Source organism: Lissotriton vulgaris, chromosome 4_1 (assembly GCF_964263255.1).
Source record: "Lissotriton vulgaris chromosome 4_1, aLisVul1.2, whole genome shotgun sequence".
Lineage (NCBI taxonomy): Eukaryota > Metazoa > Chordata > Amphibia > Caudata > Salamandridae > Lissotriton > Lissotriton vulgaris.
This window is the reverse complement of record NC_141691.1, coordinates 1,452,572,616-1,452,591,468: the sequence shown is the minus strand read 5'-3', so window position 1 is coordinate 1,452,591,468 and position 18,853 is coordinate 1,452,572,616. Positions and strand designations below refer to the sequence as shown.

General features: G+C 52.6%; 1 protein-coding gene across 1 annotated transcript in view; it reads right to left on the bottom strand.

Moving 5' to 3' along the window:
• The window catches only part of LOC147724096 (desmoglein-2-like), a 396,529-nt gene that overhangs the window by 8,258 nt on the left and 369,418 nt on the right, over nucleotides 1–18,853 (bottom strand). The gene's annotated exons all lie outside the window — the stretch shown is intronic.

The following is an 18,853-nucleotide window of genomic DNA, read 5'->3' as shown; positions in this document are numbered from 1 at the left end:
ATCTGATATACCATGTAAAGAGTCCAGGGGTTGCCTTATGAGTGGACAGGGGCTTGCTATGCAATCCCAAAGAGCTCTATTGGGGGTAGTGTGGTTGAGCAGTGTTAAGCTCAACACAGAGGAGTACAAGATGTTTGCAAATATACACAATAATCAATGAATGACACAAGACTTAAGGAGGAGATCCACAACAATATATAAAAATAGCAAGTATCTTTATATATGTTTAGGCATCAGAGAAAAATCGCTCAGGTAAGTACGTTTTCAAATATGAAATCTTTCGAATTTAAAAACTGGACACAGTGCAATTTCGGAGTTCTGCAATGTTATCCTATCGAAGGAAGAACAAGGTATGCAAACAAGTATAGCCAACGACTTACAAGACTAATCTCCAGGAGTAAAGGTGAGTGGTGGGCAAGGTCCAAGGAAGCACCAGCAGTACACCACCAAAGGGACCAGGACAGCCAGGGTGCAACACAGCATCAGAAGCCCAGTAGATTTCTCTAGAACACGGTCACTGTGGAAAGAGGCTGTAGGATATGGCTGGGAGGCCAGTCAGGCTGAACCAGCAAGGGGGCTCAGGCCTTGCGATGCTCTGGTATGGAGGGACACCTTTGTTCCACTTCTTCAAGGCCCAGGGTGATGGGTGCAGAGAGGTCCTTAGGTGTCGATTTTTCCTTACAAGAGCAGTCGAGGTCAAGGAGGTAAGCATGCTGAGGCTGCAGGCGATGTCGGGAGGTCCAGGAGGGGTGAAAGCACAATGGACTCTAGTTCTGGAGGGCTAAGAGATCTTGTTGACACCGGTGGCCCACTTCAACGCGGGCTGGAGGCAACGGGTGCAGTGGTGGCTTCGGGTGTCGGGGTTTGGTAGGTCCGGAAGCTGCAGTCTTCTCTTTTGGAGTTTCTTCATAACAGAACTGCTGTTCAAAGGTGGTCTTGAGTATTTTTTGAAGACAGGCATTCCGCTCAGGTTTCGGGAGTCAACAGCTGCAGGACAAGTTGACTTTGGCACAGTTTTCAACGAGGAATGCATACTGGCCGGCAGGGTTGGTACCAGGCCAGTTTCTTTCCTTTCTCCGCTCTTGGAGCTCTTCTGTGTCTTTTCTTCATAGGTCATCAGATCTGCTTCTCTGGTGCCAGGGAGGTGTTAGGGGAGTGTAGGGTAGCATTCAATGGACTACTGACTCTTGATATCGGATCGATTCTTTCTAAGGAAGAACAATTTGTGCAAATTGGCTATGGGAAAGAGAAAATCTGGTAGCGATAAGGGAGGATCCACTCAACCAGCTCATACCACCCAGTCTATTATTAACTACTTTTCATCAGTCATGGGGATATTCAACACTGAAATTGTTTTGGTACAGAACGGATAGACTTAGAACTACACCAGTCCAAGGCTCTGTCACCTGCCATACCAGTACTGCAACTACTGGGCAATCTAGTTCTCCTTATAACGAAGTCCCCTGTTCTACCGATAGTAGGGACACCATGTTAACTAAGAGGAGATTTAGCACCTTGCAAAACCTGTTTGTCAGAAATGACTCCCAATTGGTAATTACTGAGCCTATTATAGTACGGGCGGTCGTGCGGGCGGGCGGTCGTGCGGGCGGGCGGTCATGCGGGCGGTCGTGCGGGTGGGTGGGTGGTTGTGCATGTGGGTGGTTGTGCCTGTGTGGGTGTTTGTGCGCGTGTGTGGGTGTTTGTGCGCGTGTGTGGGTGTTTGTGCGCGTGTGTGGGTGTTTGTGCGCGTGTGTGGGTGTTTGTGCGCGTGTGTGGGTGTTTGTGCGCGTGTGTGGGTGTTTGTGCGCGTGTGTGGGTGTTTGTGCGCGTGTGTGGGTGTTTGTGCGCGTGTGTGGGTGTTTGTGCGCGTGTGTGGGTGTTTGTGCGCGTGCGTGGGTGTTTGTGCGCGTGCGTGGGTGGTTGCGCGTGTGGGTGGTTGCGCGTGTGGGTGGTTGCGCGTGTGGGTGGTTGCGCGGGCGTGGGTGGTTGCGCGTGTGGGTGGTTGCGCGTGTGGGTGGTTGCGCGTGTGGGTGGTTGCGCGTGTGGGTGGTTGCGCGTGTGGGTGGTTGCGCGTGTGTGTGGGTGTTTGTGCGCGTGTGTGTGGGTGTTTGTGCGCGTGTGTGGGTGTTTGTGCGCGTGTGTGGGTGTTTGTGCGCGTGTGTGGGTGTTTGTGCGCGTGTGTGGGTGTTTGTGCGCGTGTGTGGGTGTTTGTGCGCGTGTGTGGGTGTTTGTGCGCGTGGGTGTTTGTGCGCGTGGGTGTTTGTGCGCGTGTGTGGGTGTTTGTGCGCGTGTGTGGGTGTTTGTGCGCGTGTGTGGGTGTTTGTGCGCGTGTGTGGGTGTTTGTGCGCGTGTGTGGGTGTTTGTGCGCGTGTGTGGGTGTTTGTGCGCGTGTGTGGGTGTTTGTGCGCGTGTGTGGGTGTTTGTGCGCGTGTGTGGGTGTTTGTGCGCGTGTGTGGGTGTTTGTGCGCGTGTGTGGGTGTTTGTGCGCGTGTGTGGGTGTTTGTGCGCGTGTGTGGGTGTTTGTGCGCGTGTGTGGGTGTTTGTGCGCGTGTGTGGGTGTTTGTGCGCGTGTGTGGGTGTTTGTGCGCGTGTGTGGGTGTTTGTACGCGTGTGTGGGTGTTTGTGCGCGTGTGTGGGTGTTTGTGCGCGTGCGTGGGTGTTTGTGCGCGTGCGTGGGTGTTTGTGCGCGTGTGGGTGGTTGCGCGGGCGTGGGTGGTTGCGCGTGTGGGTGGTTGCGCGTGTGGGTGGTTGCGCGTGTGGGTGGTTGCGCGTGTGGGTGGTTGCGCGTGTGGGTGGTTGCGCGTGTGTGTGGGTGTTTGTGCGCGTGTGTGTGGGTGTTTGTGCGCGTGTGTGGGTGTTTGTGCGCGTGTGTGGGTGTTTGTGCGCGTGTGTGGGTGTTTGTGCGCGTGTGTGGGTGTTTGTGCGCGTGTGTGGGTGTTTGTGCGCGTGTGTGGGTGTTTGTGCGCGTGTGTGGGTGTTTGTGCGCGTGTGTGGGTGTTTGTGCGCGTGTGTGGGTGTTTGTGCGCGTGTGTGGGTGTTTGTGCGCGTGTGTGGGTGTTTGTGCGCGTGTGTGGGTGTTTGTGCGCGTGTGTGGGTGTTTGTGCGCGTGTGTGGGTGTTTGTGCGCGTGTGTGGGTGTTTGTGCGCGTGTGTGGGTGTTTGTGCGCGTGTGTGGGTGTTTGTGCGCGTGTGTGGGTGTTTGTGCGCGTGTGTGGGTGTTTGTGCGCGTGTGTGGGTGTTTGTGCGCGTGTGTGGGTGTTTGTGCGTGTGGGTGTTTGTGCGTGTGTGTTTGTGCGTGTGTGTTTGTGCGTGTGTGGGTGTTTGTGTGTGTGGGTGTTTGTGTGTGTGGGTGTTTGTGTGTGTGGGTGTTTGTGTGTGTGGGTGTTTGTGTGTGTGGGTGTTTGTGTGTGGGTGTTTGTGTGCGTGTGCGTGGGCGTTTGGGCGTGGGCGTTTGTGCGTGTGTGTGGGCGTTTGTCCGTGTGTGTGGGCGTTTGTGCGTGTGTGTGGGCGTTTGTGCGTGTGTGTGGGTGTTTGTGCGTGTGTGTGGGTGTTTGTGCGTGTGTGTGGGTGGTTGTGCGTGTGGGTGGTTGTGCGTGTGGGTGGTTGTGCGTGTGGGTGGTTGTGCGTGTGGGTGGTTGTGCGTGCGTGTGGGTGGTTGTGCGTGCGTGTGGGTGGTTGTGCGTGCGTGTTGGTGGTTGTGCGTGCGTGTTGGTGGTTGTGCGTGCGTGTTGGTGGTTGTGCGTGCGTGTTGGTGGTTGTGCGTGCGTGTTGGTGGTTGTGCGTGCGTGTTGGTGGTTGTGCGTGCGTGTTGGTGGTTGTGCGTGCGTGTTGGTGGTTGTGCGTGTGTGTTGGTGGTTGTGCGTGTGTGTTGGTGGTTGTGTTGTGTGTGTTGGTGGTTGTGTTGTGTGTGTGTGGGGTTGTGTTGTGTGTGTGGTTGGTTGGTTGTGTGTGGGTGGTTGGTTGCGTGTGGGTGGTTGGTTGCGTGTGGGTGGTTGGTTGCGTGTGGGTGGTTGGTTGCGTGTGGGTGGTTGGTTGCGTGTGGGTGGTTGGTTGCGTGTGGGTGGTTGCGTGCGGGTGGTTGGTTGCGGGTGGTTGGTTGGTTGTGTGTGGGTGGTTGGGTGTGGGTGGTTGGTTGCGTGTGGGTGGTTGGTTGCGTGTGGGTGGTTGGTTGCGTGTGGGTGGTTGGTTGCGTGTGGGTGGTTGGTTGCGTGTGGGTGGTTGGTTGCGTGTGGGTGGTTGGTTGCGTGTGGGTGGTTGGTTGCGTGTGGGTGGGTGGTTGGTTGCGTTTGGTTGGTTGCGGGTGGTTGGTTGTGTGTGGGTGGTTGGTTGTGTGTGGGTGGTTGGTTGTGTGTGGGTGGTTGGTTGTGTGTGTGTGGGTGGTTGGTTGTGTGTGGGTGGGTGGGTGGTTGTGTGTGGGTGGTTGGTTGTGGGTGGGTGGTTGGTTGTGGGTGGTTGGTTGTGGGTGGTTGGTTGGTTGTGGGTGGGTGGGTGGTTGGTTGGTGGTGGGTGGTTGGTGGTGGATGGGTGGGTGGTTGGTTAGTTGTGGGTGGGTGGTTGGTTGGTGGTGGGTGGTTGGTTGTGGGTGGGTGGTTGGTTGTGTGTGGGTGGTTGGCTGTGTGTGGGTGGTTGGTTGGTTGGTTGTGTGTGGGTGGTTGGTTGGTTGGTTGTGTGTGGGTGGTTGGTTGGTTGTGTGTGTTTGGTTGGTTGGTTGTGTGTGGGTGGTTGGTTGTGTGTGGGTGGTTGGTTGTGTGTGGGTGGTTGGTTGTGTGTGGGTGGTTGGTTGTGTGTGGGTGGTTGGTTGTGTGTGGGTGGGTGGTTGTGTGTGGGTGGGTGGTTGGTTGTGTGTGGGTGGTTGGTTGGTTGTGTGTGGGTGGTTGGTTGGTTGTGTGTGTGTGGTTGGTTGTGTGTGTGTGTGGTTGGTTGTGTGTGTGTGGTTGGTTGTGTGTGTGTGGTTGGTTGTGTGTGTGTGTGGTTGGTTGGTTGTGTGTGTGTGTGGTTGGTTGTGTGTGTGTGGTTGGTTGTGTGTTAGGTTGTATGTGTGGTGGTGTGGTTGTGTGCGGTTGTGTGTGGTGGTGTGGTTGTGTGTGGTGGTGTGGTTGTGTGTGGTGGTGTGGTTGTGTGTGGTGGTGTGGTTGTGTGTGGTTGTGTGTGGTTGTGTCTGGTTGTGTGTGTGCTTGTGTGTGTGTGCTTGTGCGTGTGTGCTTGTGCGTGTGTGCTTGTGCGTGTGTGCTCGTGCATGTTGTTGGAAGGCGGTGACCCCAGGGGTCAAGTAGACTCTCCTAACCCCCTGGAACCTCCTCTCCCACAATTACTGCCGAGTCTTATCGAGGGGGGAGTCCCCACCGGGGAGGAATGATCGTACACACGGTCGACACACCACACTTATGAGCGGACACCACACCGTGATTCTTTATCAAGAAAGACTTTATCAAGATTAAGTAAAGAGCAATACACAGCGATCGAGTGATCGCGAAAGTCTCGTAACGAGGGTTTGGGGGAAGCGGGACAGTCTTAGGAGGCCAGCTGGCACGCCACGTACCCGGCGCACAGTTCTCAATCCTCGAACTGGGGGGTACGGGGGCTGGCGATGGGCTTTGCTGTCCTACTCACTTCTGTTTCAAGCTGTTCGTGAGGGTAGCATCGATGGTCCAGCCGGACCAGAGAGTTCGTCAAGCCGCGACGAGGTCAGCAGGGCTTGGGCCGGAGTACTCCGTCGTACTCGTAAGCAGATGGAGCCGCGACAGCGTCAGCAGGGTTCCGATGTTCAGGTCTTGTGCTTCAAGAGGGAGCTGCGACAGCGTCAGCAGGGCCCCGATGGTTCAGTTCCGTAGGTTCTAGGGTGAGCCGCGACGGCGTCAGCAGGGCTCGGTGGGTCAGAGTCTGTTCTCCTAGAAGTCAGCCGCGATCAGATCAGCAGGGCTTTCTTGTCCAAGATACAACTGCCGATTAGGTGGAAGGCAGGTTGTCTTATAGTCGTCGAGCTCTTTGATGTCCGGACCCTCATAGGCAGGGGGCCGGAGGTCCGAGGGCCAGGCGCCTGATCGTCTGGGCGGTTGGTTCTTTGATGCTTTAGACCATGCGCCCATGGAATCCCAGACGCCCATCAGGGCCTGAAGCCAGCTCACTAGGAGGCCCAAGGTGCCATCGAAACCAGCCCCCAGGGATAGTTCAGAGGTGTGAGGGAAGCCAGTTCCTCGGAAGGGGGCCGAAGGTGTGATGGAAGTCTTGGTTTCGGGTACTTGGTGAGTCGTTCACCCCCCGGGTGGATCTGGGCACGCCGGACGCGCAGGCTTAGCGGCAGTCAGGAGAGGCCAGGGCTGCCGAAAGGAAAGAAGGCGGCCGGCCGGGGTGGCCAAACATGGAGTCCGATGGTCACGTGCACGGGTGCAGGCACGCGGTCTGTGGATCGTCTCAGGTCCAGTGTAGGGGGGTCATGTACAGTTCTGGGTGGACGGGGAATCAGTTCCACTCGTAGATCTGGGGCTGCGGAGATCAGCGAGGACCACGCCACGAGGCCGGGTCCAACATGTGTGCTCGTGCGTGTGCTCGTGCGTGTGCTTGTGCGTGTGGTTGTGCTTGTGCGTGTGGTTGTGCGTGTGGTTGTGTGAGTGGTTGTGGCTGTGTGTGGATGTGTGTGGGGGGTTATGTGTGTAGCTGTGGTTGTGTGTGTGGTTGTATGTGTGAGTTTGGTTGTGTGGTTGTGTGTGTGGTTGTGTAGTTGTGTGTGTGTGTGGTGTTGTGTGTGTGTGTGTGTGTGGTGTTGTGTGTGTGTGGTTGTGTGTGTGGTTTTGTGTGGGTGGTTGTGTGTGGGTGGTTGTGTGTGGGTGGTTGTGCGTGTGGATGTGCGTGTGTGGGTGGTTGTGCGGGTGTGGGTGGTTGTGCGGGTGTGGGGGGTTGTGCGGGTGTGGGGGGTTGTGCGGGTGTGGGGGGTTGTGCGGGTGTGGGGGGTTGTGCGGGTGTGGGGGTTGTGCGGGTGTGGGGGGTTGTGCGGGTGTGGGGGGTTGTGCGGGTGTGGGGGGTTGTGCGGGTGTGGGGGGTTGTGCGGGTGTGGGGGGTTGTGCGGGTGTGGGGGGTTGTGCGGGTGTGGGGGGTTGTGCGGGTGTGGGGGGTTGTGCGGGTGTGGGGGGTTGTGCGGGTGTGGGGGTTGTGTGTGTGTGGGGGTTGTGTGTGTGTGGGTGGTTGTGCGTGTGTGGGTGGTTGTGCGTGTGTGGGGGTTGTGTGTGTGGGTGGTTATGTGTGTGTGGGTGGTTGTGTGTGTGGGTGGTTATGTGTGTGTGGGTGGTTGTGTGTGTGTGTGTGTGTGTGGGTGGGTGGTTGTGTGCGTGTCTGTGTGGTTGTGCGTGTGGGTGGTTGTGCGTGTGGGTGGTTGTGCGTGTGGGTGGTTGTGCATGTGTGTGGGTGGTTGTGCATGTGTGTGGGTGGTTGTGCATGTGTGTGGGTGGTTGTGCATGTGTGTGGGTGGTTGTGCATGTGTGTGGGTGGTTGTGCATGTGTGTGGGTGGTTGTGCATGTGTGTGTGTTGGTGGTTGTGGGTGTGCGTGTGGGTGGTTGTGCATGTGGGTGTGCGTGTGGGTGGTTGTGCGTGTGGGTGGTTGTGCGTGTGGGTGGTTGTGCGTGTGGGTGGTTGTGCGTGTGGGTGGTTGTGTGTGTGTGGGTGGTTGTGTGTGGGTGGTTGTGTGTGTGTGTGTGGGTGGTTGTGTGTGTGGGTGGTTGTGTGTGTGGGTGGTTGTGTGCATGTGTGTGGGTGGTTGTGTGCGTGTGTGTGTGGGTGGTTGTGCGTGTGTGTGTGTGGGTGTTGTGTGTGGGTGGTTGTGCCTGTGTGGGTGGTTGTGCCTGTGTGGGTGGTTGTGCCTGTGTGGGTGGTTGTGCCTGTGTGGGTGGTTGTGCCTGTGTGGGTGGTTGTGCCTGTGTGGGTGGTTGTGCCTGTGTGGGTGGTTGTGCCTGTGTGGGTGGTTGTGCGTGTGGGTGGTTGTGCGTGTGGGTGGTTGTGCGTGTGGGTGGTTGTGCGTGTGGGTGGTTGTGCGTGTGGGTGTTTGTGCGTGTGGGTGTTTGTGCGTGTGGGTGTTTGTGCGTGTGGGTGTTTGTGCGTGTGGGTGTTTGTGCGTGTGGGTGTTTGTGCGTGTGGGTGTTTGTGCGTGTGGGTGTTTGTGCGTGTGTGTGTGTGTGTGGGTGGGTGTTTGTGCGTGTGTGTGGGTGTTTGTGCGTGTGTGTGGGTGTTTGTGCGTGTGTGTGGGTGTTTGTGCGTGTGTGTGGGTGTTTGTGCGTGTGTGGGTGTTTGTGCGTGTGTGGGTGTTTGTGCGTGTGTGGGTGTTTGTGCGTGTGTGTGTGTGGGTGTTTGTGCGTGTGTGTGTGTGGGTGGTTGTGCGGGGGTGTTGGTGGTTGTGCGGGGGTGTTGGTGGTTGTGCGTGTGTGTTGGTGGTTGTGCGTGTGTGTTGGTGGTTGTGCGTGTGTGTTGGTGGTTGTGCATGTGTGTTGGTGGTTGTGCATGTGTGTTGGTGGTTGTGCATGTGTGTTGGTGGTTGTGCATGTGTGTTGGTGGTTGTGCATGTGTGTTGGTGGTTGTGCATGTGTGTTGGTGGTTGTGCATGTGTGTTGGTGGTTGTGCATGTGTGTGGGTGTTTGTGCGTGTGTGTGTGTGGGTGTTTGTGCGTGTGTGTGTGTGGGTGGTTGTGCGGGGGTGTTGGTGGTTGTGCGGGGGTGTTGGTGGTTGTGCGTGTGTGTTGGTGGTTGTGCGTGTGTGTTGGTGGTTGTGCGTGTGTGTTGGTGGTTGTGCATGTGTGTTGGTGGTTGTGCATGTGTGTTGGTGGTTGTGCATGTGTGTTGGTGGTTGTGCATGTGTGTTGGTGGTTGTGCATGTGTGTTGGTGGTTGTGCATGTGTGTTGGTGGTTGTGCATGTGTGTTGGTGGTTGTGCATGTGTGTGTGTTGGTGGTTGTGCATGTGTGTGTGTTGGTGGTTGTGCATGTGTGTGTTGGTGGTTGTGCATGTGTGTGTTGGTGGTTGTGCATGTGTGTGTTGGTGGTTGTGCATGTGTGTGTGTTGGTGGTTGTGCGTGTGTGTTGGTGGTTGTGCGTGTGTGTTGGTGGTTGTGTGTAGGTGTGTGTGTGGGGGTGTGTGTGGGGTTGTGTTGTGTGTGGTTGTATGGGTGGTTGGTTGTGTGTGGGTGGTTGGTTGTGTGTGTGGGTGGTCGTGTGTGTGGGTGGGTGGTTGGTTGTGTGGGTGGTTGGTTGGTTGTGTGGGTGGTTGGTTGGTTGGTTGTGTGTGGGTGGTTGGTTGGTTGGTTGTGTGGGTGGTTGGTTGTGTGGGTGGTTGGTTAGTTGGTTGTGTGGGTGGTTGGTTAGTTGGTTGTTTGTGGGTGGTTGGTTGTTTGTGGGTGGTTGGTTGGTTGTGGGTGGTTGGTTGTGTGTGGGTGGTTGGTTGTGTGTGTGTGTGTGGTTGTGTGTGTGTGTGTGTGGTTGGTTGTGTGTGGTTGGTTGTGTGTGGTTGGTTGTGTGTGTGGTTGGTTGTGTGTGTGGTTGGTTGTGTGTGTGGTTGGTTGTGTGTGTGTGGTTGGTTTTGTGTGGTTGTATGTGTTGTGTGTGGTTGTGTGCGGTTGTGTGTGGTGGTGTGGTTGTGTGTGGTTGTGTGTGGTTGTGTGTGGTTGTGTGTGGTTGTGTGTGGTTGTGTGTGGTGGTGTGTGGTGGTGTGTGGTGGTGTGTGGTGGTGTGTGGCTGTGCGTGTCTGGTTCAGTGTGTCTGGTTGAGTGCGTCTGGTTGAGTGCGTCTGGTTGAGTGCGTCTGGTTGAGTGCGTCTGGTTGAGTGCGTCTGGTTGAGTGCGTCTGGTTGAGTGCGTCTGGTTGAGTGTGTTGTTTTGTGTGTGCTGTTTTGTTTGTGGTTGTATATGTGTCCGGTACTGTTCTTTCATGGCCGAGGCCATGAGGAATGAGTAATGACCGGTGGGCCATGTGCACTTAAACAGCTTCTCTCCGGTGTGCAGCTTCATGTGGTTGTTCAGAACCCACTTCTTAGTAAAACATCTGTCACAGAGGGTGAATGTAAATCTCCTACATAAAGAACAAAGCAAAGAAAAAGGTGCTCCTAAAAAGAGTAGGTAATACAATACACACAAGCCGAGGGGCACAAGGTCCTTTTAACCTCAAGTGCACTAAATGCCCGACTTTTGGGAAGAGAATTGCAGGCCTGGTCTGTCATGTCTGTATAAAGCAGGCATTGATTTTTCTATCGAGGTCTGGCACTTCAGCCATTTATTCTCTGGTTTGCGGTTGGGCCCAACAGGTTTCAAAAATTCTGTTACAGTCCAGTCACCCCTGAGGCACATGTGAATATAGATTTCACCTGTACAGACCTACACCACTTATCCAGGCACGGGCTGTCAGAGCCCAGGCTAAATGTAAAGCTATCCATATTTTAGTTCTCAGCCTATCACGTGCGGCCGTGTGCCTGGCATGGTGTGCTGCAGAAGGATGTTGAATAAGAGATACACAACAACGGGAAACCAATGCTGGGAAGAGAAGAGCGAGGGCGGAGGGTTAAAGGAAAGCCATGGGTAACTTCATTACAACTATATGGTGTCAAGCACTTTCCCTTCTGCAGAGGAAAATAATCTGTTGAATCAGCATTCCAAAGTTTGTTTGCAGACTAACTTGTTTACAGTCAGATGATAGAAGATACGCCAGGAACTCATGTTCTCATGTTGCAAAACACACAAAGACACTCCCAGATACATCTGACAAAGCTCTACAACACTCTTTCAGAATAAAGCCAAGTGTGCCATCTGGAGGTGGCGTGGGGCACCACGACAGGTTGGGGAAAAAAAAGGAACACTGAGCATTTCAGTGTAAATATAAAAAACACGCCCGCGAGTGGTGCATGTGCCAGTGCGAGCATATGTTTTCAATTATCACGCCGTGTCTGGGCACGATCATTGAAAACGTATGGGTTTTGTGTGCGCGTAAGACACCAACCGACCATGGGCGGAGCAATGCGCCCGCCTTTGGCCTATTGCGTGCTCTGTTTTAAAAATACACACACAAAGCCCAATATCGGAACCCAAAAAGAAGCGCACGAGCGTGTGCGATTCCAGGGTCCGTTTTCAGACCCTGTACAAAAGGGCTCTCGCCTGAGCGACAACGCAGAGCACGAACCCTAAAAAACAAATAAGGGGCTCTAGGGAATTTGACAGCCCAGCACACGTACCCAAGGGCCAGCATGTGAGAGTGGCTAACAGATGCAGGAAGCTAGCAGAACTAGCAGACCAAGGAGCATCAAGAATGGAGAATGCTTTCGATTAGGAAACATCAGAATCAGCCTGAATCGCTTGAACCCTCTAAGGAGAGGAAAATCGCTCTCAACATTGTATCCAATACTGCCCCCATAAACAAGATGTGCTGAGAGGGCACCAGATGAGAATATGGCTTTTTGATGGAAAAAACAGGTCGAACAGCAATGTCGCTCTGACCTGCATGTTGTGCGTGACTATGTCTTGAGAGCGGACTTTGAGGCGCCAGTCCTCAAAGTAGGGGAATATAAGTGCAGTAGTGTAAAGTGCAGTGTAAATGCAGTTATATGTTTAGACTGCTTCCTCTGCATGGTTCTTGCTTGTTTGAGGGAAAGGACAAATTACATTAGAGTTTTTCGCCTATTGATCCTTTTACCCCTTGTTTTTAACTCACACATCTTTTGATTTTTGCACTGCACTCGATCCCATCTTTATCATTTGTTCATGGGTACCTTAGCGATTGATGGTGCGACCCAATTGAGTAAGGGCGATGGATGGGTCTCATTGATCAAGAGACATACCACCCCATTTTTGGATGACCAAATGAGAACACTTGATCTACATACCTATTTGATGGGAATCCAACACATCTCTGTACGGGTCTTACCAACAATCTCAGTAGGTCCTTCGACAGGTTTGTCCTGGCACACATTCTGATATAGAGACTTATATAGCTCTATTAGCGCCTAACTCACTTCTGTAGGAGTTTTGCAGCAGCTCGGAGTACTTGAAGCTCCGTTATAGACCCCTGGTTCTTTTGTTGTTAGAATATAAGAATCCCTTATCCTCAAAGATGGTCTGCAACCATAGCCACCACTTTCGTGAAGATTTGTCGTGCTGAAGTTAAGTCAAATGGAAGGAAAGCAAACTGGTAGTGAATGGACCCTATCATGAAGCAAAGGAACTTCCTGTGGAACTGCAGGATCGGGATGGGGAAATACATGTACTGCAGGTCTACCAACACCATCCAGTCTTCTTCCAGTGAGAGCACCACTTGAGCCAGGGACAGCCTTCTGAACTTTTCCTATGAGAGGAACCAGTTCAGAACCCAAAGTTCTGGGAATAGACCCATGCTGTGATCTTTGTTGGGAGCCAGAAAATTCTGGGAATAGCACCCCATGCCCCATTCCTGCTCCAACACCATCTCCCTGGCTTCTGCTTGGATTCAAACTTATAGCTTCAGTTGAAGGATCTGTAGGTGGTCGGATGGGGGCTGAAGAAAGGGTAGGACACACCACCCTTCCACAATCTTCAGGACCCACTGCTCTGAAGTGATGGCCCTCCAGGCCTGTGGATAGAAGGATACTCATCCTTCAACTAGCGATAATTGGTAATAATGACAAGATGGCCGATAAGTAGGAGCTCTCCCATATCGGTTTATATCCCAGTTAACCCCACCATCCGCCTTCCCCTTGCTTCTACATCTCCTACTGCAACATACCGGAATGTCTGGGCCCAAGATTTGACTTGCTAGCGAAGAAGATCTCCTTGACTCCGGATGCGCCTTCGCCTCCTTTGCCTTGCAGCTCCCTGAGTGGATCGATCTCTCAGAGGTCTTTGTTGGACCTGCCTGGATGGAATGCTCGGAGACCTTTGCAGGGCATGCAGCATCCCCGCCAATCCTGACAATTCAGTGCTGTGATTAAGCCTGAAGGGACTGTCTCCTGGAGCCCGAGAAACCGCTCGCCATCTTGTACGCTCGACCACCGACTACCTGGATCTATCTCCTTACACCTTGCAGGACGTACAGCATCCCCGCCGCCTCTAACAACAAGGTGCTGTGGTATGCCTGCGGGACCATCTCCTAGAGCCCGATGAACCTCTCGCCATCTCGCACGCTGACCCCCTCAATGAGTGTGCTCCCTGAATGGCTGGTGCACAAAGCACTTCACTTGAAGTACCGGTTCAGTGGGTGCCACTAAACCGAGCTTCTCTCCTGCAGGTCTGAGCCTCCTGGATTGTGCTCCCAGAGTCGCTGGTGCGCGTAGCCCCCATTAGAAGGACCGGTGCAGTGTGGGCCTCAGAACCACAACGCTTCCCCACAAGTCTGTGTCTACCTGGGGTAGGCGCACCTCGCAACATCTTATACTGCTCTGGGTATATGAACGGGCCTTAGAGCGGCAAATCCACTTGTGCCCCTATTGAGCTTTGAAGGACTCTGCTCTTGTTGTTTCTGCCCCCTCTCCCCCTGTTTTGGAGTTTGTTGCTGGATCGTGTTGGGGTGGTCTGCACCTTCAATGTCAACACGACCAGCTGCATATCCTGTTCGTCCTGACTGCCTCGTCGATACTGCCAACATTTTTCCTTCCACCTCGTCCACCGCAAAATGGCGATACCTGGTTGTTTCAGCTCCTGCTGGGGGAGCAGTTAACCAACCTCTGGATCTGGTAACCCATTCCCCACAGCCTTTGTTTTTTTCTACTCTATCCCTGTGGTTCCCCCGCCTTATACTCTTCAAATAGGTGAATCCCAGATCATCTCTGTATAGGTCTCCATCGGCCGAGGTCACGGCCGCTTGGCCTACCGCTGTTCGAGCGGCTGCCTGACCATCAGGATCTGGTGATCCCATCTGATCCAACCCACCAACACAGCCTACAGCCTAACCTAGCGTTGAGCCTACCGGTCATGTCTAACCCCCTTCCCCCAAGCTCTGGCAATTAACGGTTTCAGTCTGGTGTGCTACAAGCTTCAGCCAAATCAGACACTGAGGTCCGCACCGTCGCACCAGGCCGCCTGTTACATGAACCAAGTACTAGTTTTTCCTATCAGCCTCTGTTGATGATACTACGACCCCCCCCCCCCCGTGGCTCCACAAGATTGGCGGTGCCCCGATCCCCTCTGCTTTGCCTCTAATTAATGTGTGCTCTAAGCTGCAAACTAATCAATGACACTGGGGTTTGCGACATGCCTCCATTCCACCTGTTACATATCCCAGTCCTAGCCTGCCTCTCTGCCGCCAGAGTATTCACCTCCCAGTACTCAACAAAACGGCGGTGCTCGCATCCCCACAGCCTTGCCACTATCTATGCTTCGGCCTAATCACGGAGGCTTTTCCCGGTTCTAGCCTGCCTCTCTGCCGCCACCAAGTGTTCACCCCCGGTACTCCACAAAATGGCAGTGCTTGCATCCCCACATCCTTGCCTCTAACTAAGCTTCAGCCTAATCATTGACACTGAGGGCCACGCCCTGCCTTTATGCCGCCTGCCGATCCAGGTACCAGATTGTATCTCAGCCACTATCGACAATACTCTGCCCGTGGCGCCACAAAATTGGTTGTGCCCTGATTTCCTCTGCTTTACCGCTAATTACCATGTGCTCTTAGCTTTGGCCTACTCAATGACACTGGGGTTTGCAACCTGCCTACATTCCGCCTGCTGCCGCCCATTGCCGATCCAGCAAATTCTAGGACTTCAGGAACTAGATCGCTAGGTTGAGCTGTGCTAGATCTGGATTTCTGATCTCTCCATTGTTCTGTGTTGAATTGTGGGGAGAGGTGTAGTTTTTGGTGCGGGACTTCTAATAGGTCCAGTAATGTTGTGTACCATGGTTGCCTGGTCCATGTTGGAGCAACTAGGATCAGTGTTAGTGACGGTAGTTGCAGTAATGGAATGAGTCGGAGAGTCGGAAAAGCGGATGCAAATCTGCCTGACCAATTCATCCATATCACATTGCCATTGGACAATGTGTTTGAATATCTGGTGGCAAAGCTTGGGCATTTTGCGTTTGAATGTGTGGTGAAGAGATATCTCGCAGGATGCCCCCACATTTGGAAAAACGGTTGAAGAACTTGGGCATGAAGGTCCCACTAGTGATTCTGTTGGCTTTGACGACTTAACAGATCTGCCATTTGATTCTGTATTCCTGGAAGATGTTGGGCTATATGTTTTGAGGAATATCGCACCTCCATATGCTCTGTTCTAGTTGAGCGAGTGGCAGAGAGTGCGTCCCCCCTGCTTTTGTAAATAATACATTGCTGTTATATCATCCATCAGCACTAAGACAGCTTTGCCTGATATGTGTTTCTGGAATGATTTTAATGCCAGAAAGATTGCCAGTAACTCCAAATGATTGATGATGAGTAGCTTTTGCTGAGGTGTCCATGTGCCCTGTATGGTGGGATGTAGTAGATGAGCTCCCCAGACAGTGAACGATGAGTCTACTGTTAGCATGATCTGTGGAACCGGCTCTAGGAACGATCGCCCTTTGCAAAGGTTTTGGGTGTTCCACCACAGCAGAGAACGATGTGTGCAGCCATCCACCAACACCAGATCTGTTAGCTTACCATGAGCTTGGTTCCACTGACGTGCTAAGCATTCCTGTAAGGGGCGCATCGGGAGTCATGCATGAGGTACTATGAATATAAAAGAGACCATCATCCCTGTTAGCTGCATAGCTGGAAGTTAGTGTTGCAGATGGAATTATTTTGTAAGGGCTTGCATTCTTGTTATCCTGGCTGGATTGGGATATGCAACGCCTTTTGAGGTGCCTTTTGTGGCACCTAGATATTGTTGTATGTGGGACGGTTGGAGGTGAGACTTTGTGAGGTTTATTGTAAACCCTAAGTCGTGGAGTAGTTGGATTATGGTGCGTGTGTGATTTACACACTGGGTATGCAACTTGGCTTTTATGAGCCAGTCGTTCAAGTATGGGCAGACGTGAATTTTTTGTTTTCTTAAGTGGGCTGCTACCACTGCCAGACATTTTGTGAAGACTCTGGCTGCTGTGGTGACTCCGAATGGGAGAGCCTTGAACTGATAATGCTGTCCGCCCACTACAAATCGAAGATATTTCCTGTGAGCAGCGTGAATGGGAATGTATCATTGATTGAGATCTAAGGTGGCAAGGAAATCGCCTTGTTTGAGTAGAGGAAGGACATGTTGAAGAGTGACCATATGAAAATGGTCTGGTTGTATGTAGAGGTTTAATGGTCTGAGGTCCAAAATGGGCCTCAGGGTTCCATCCTTCTTTGGAATGAGAAAATACAGGGAGTAAACCCTTGTGTTTTGATGATGCAGGGGAACTGGTTCTATTGCATGTTTTGTAGGAGGGGAAGCACCTCTTGTTTTAGAAGGGTTAAATGCTCTTGTTGACATTGGACGCTGTTTGGGTAGTATGTTTGGGGGATTTGAAGTGAGCTCCAGATAATAACCGGATTGGATGATTTGCTCACCCACCTGTCCGTGGTAAGGGTGTTCCAGACAGGTAGGAACTGTAGTAATCTTCCCCGACCGGAGTATAATGGTCCGGGGGGAGTGGAGGAAAGTCATTGTTTAGAGGAGGAGGCAGTGCGAGTATTGATAGTTTTGCCTCTACCCTTGTTAATATTGCCCCTGTAGCCTCCTCTGTAATAACCTCTGGTAGAGGAGGTCTGGGTGGGATTTTTATAGGAGGTGGAAGAGTGGTTAGCGGTAAAACCTCTAGGGGTGCCCCTATAAGAGGAGCGGCGAAAGGAACTTCTAGGAGTTTGCAATTGCATGGCTCCCATTGATTTGGCAGTATCAGTATCTTTTTTCATCTTTTCTAGAGATGAATCTACACTAGGCCCAAATAAATGCTCCTGGTCAAAGGGTTGGTTTACTGGTATTAATAGCTCGGGAGGCTGTGTCTGCAGCATTCAGAGCACATCGAATAGATGTATTAGTTATAAGTTTCCCTTCCTGGATGAGATCATTTGCCCTTGTTTTATATTGATCTGGATGGTGTTTTAGTAGGGTCTCTAGTTCGTCATAGTGTGCCCTATTATACCTAGCCAGCAAAGCCTGTGTGTTGGCAATTCTCGATGTGTTGGCAATTGGGCTGGGCTGGGCTGGACTGTTCCCATGAGGCACAGGGTCAGACTGATTTTCATATGGCCATGTCTGAACTGGGGTGGCAGAGTGAGCTAAAGAATGGTGATGGATTAAACCCAGATCAGTTGAATGTGGGTGAGTGTTTGATTTGCTCAAATGCTCCATCCATCATCCCCTTTTGTATCGCTTTGTTCGCCCTAAGTGTGGCAGGGTATGCTCAGACGTGAGTCCCTTGCTCACTTTGCCACTGGATTCAAGATAGCCTGGCTGATGAGGGTTATGAACCCGAAACCGGTCCCAGGATGCTTGTTTCCGGTCCAGGGAATGCTTGGCAGTTCGGGCTGGACTGTTCACATAAGGCACAGGGTCAGAATGATGTGCATATGGCCATGGCTGAACTGGGGTGGCAGAGTGAGCTAAAGAATGGTGATGGATTAAACCCAGATCAGTTGACTGGGGGTGAGTATTTGATTTGCTCAAACGCTCCATCCATCATCCCTTTTTGTATGGCAATTCTCCATATGTTGGCTGCCTGGGACGCTACTCTTTTACCAGATGCGTCCAACAGTTTTGACTCCTCATCAAGAGGTGGAGCATCGCCTGAGGTCTGAGAGTTAGCCCTTTTCCTGGCGTTGGAGACTACCAAGGAATCTAAGGAAAGCTGCCCTTTAATGTAAAAAGGATCAGCTGGGGAAGACTTGTATTTCTTTTCCACTCTGGGGTTAATGACTCTAGCCCTCACAGGATCTTTAAAGATTTCAGGAGCGTGTTTGATTCCCCCTTTTAACATTGAGAGAATGGAAGTGGACCTTTGAGATGGTCCAAAAGGGTCCATGAGGAAATCTTCTATAGGGTCTGTGTGCACATTCACACTGTGGTATTCTGCAGCTCTGTGTATGAGCTGAGTGAATCCTATAGAGTCCTCTGGAGGGGATGGTCTAGATGGGTAGATATCATATTGTGGTTGGTAAGGAACATCTGGTGTGCCATAATTGTCCCATGGGTCATTTGGGATATTGGGATGATAAGGTTGCCCTAAAGGTTCATCATCATCATCTCCCTCCCCAAAGTAGTCATCATCCTGGGGTGGAGGAGATTGTGAGGGTACTGGAGATGGGATAGGAGAGATGTGGTGTGGCGGATGAGGTGGAGAAGGATTTCTTAAAGGAGTGGAGCTGGTGCAGGTTTGCCCATTTTCCTTTTGTTGGAAGTACTAACTATAAGGTAACCTGTGTCTGGGTCTACTTCGAGAGTTTTTTGGGTTGGAACTGGTCGAAAAACCTCCTCCTCTGGAATGTTTTGTTTGTGTGGCACAAGTTTTGGAGTTGTTTTATGCTCCTTAGGTTTCGAATCAGGTGTTTTCTTGGGTTCCGATGGTTTAGTTGGGGACTTCGGAACCGGTTGTTTGTTTGGTTCCGATGATTTTTTCGGATCCGAAGGTTCAGTGCCAATGGATTTCGGTGCTGAATGCGCCGATGTGGAACCAGACTTCGGTGCAAAGACAGTGGTTTCTCTTTGGGTTTGTCCTTTGTTTTCGGTGCCGGGGATGGGGTTTCAGTACCGACGGTAGGCTGGCTCGATCCAGTCGCCTCAAGGCTTATGTGTTGACTTCTTTGCGGGCCCGAAGGCAGGCGTTGGAAGTTTTGTCCCGGTGTGCACCTAGGCCCGAGGGTGAAGGTGTTACCGAAGCCTTTTTATGAATGTGTGGGGGGAGGGGTCGACGTCAGTACTTTCGACCCGCTGCCCTGGAGTTTTCAGCTTCGGAGGCGCTAAGGGTTCCCTCTTCGA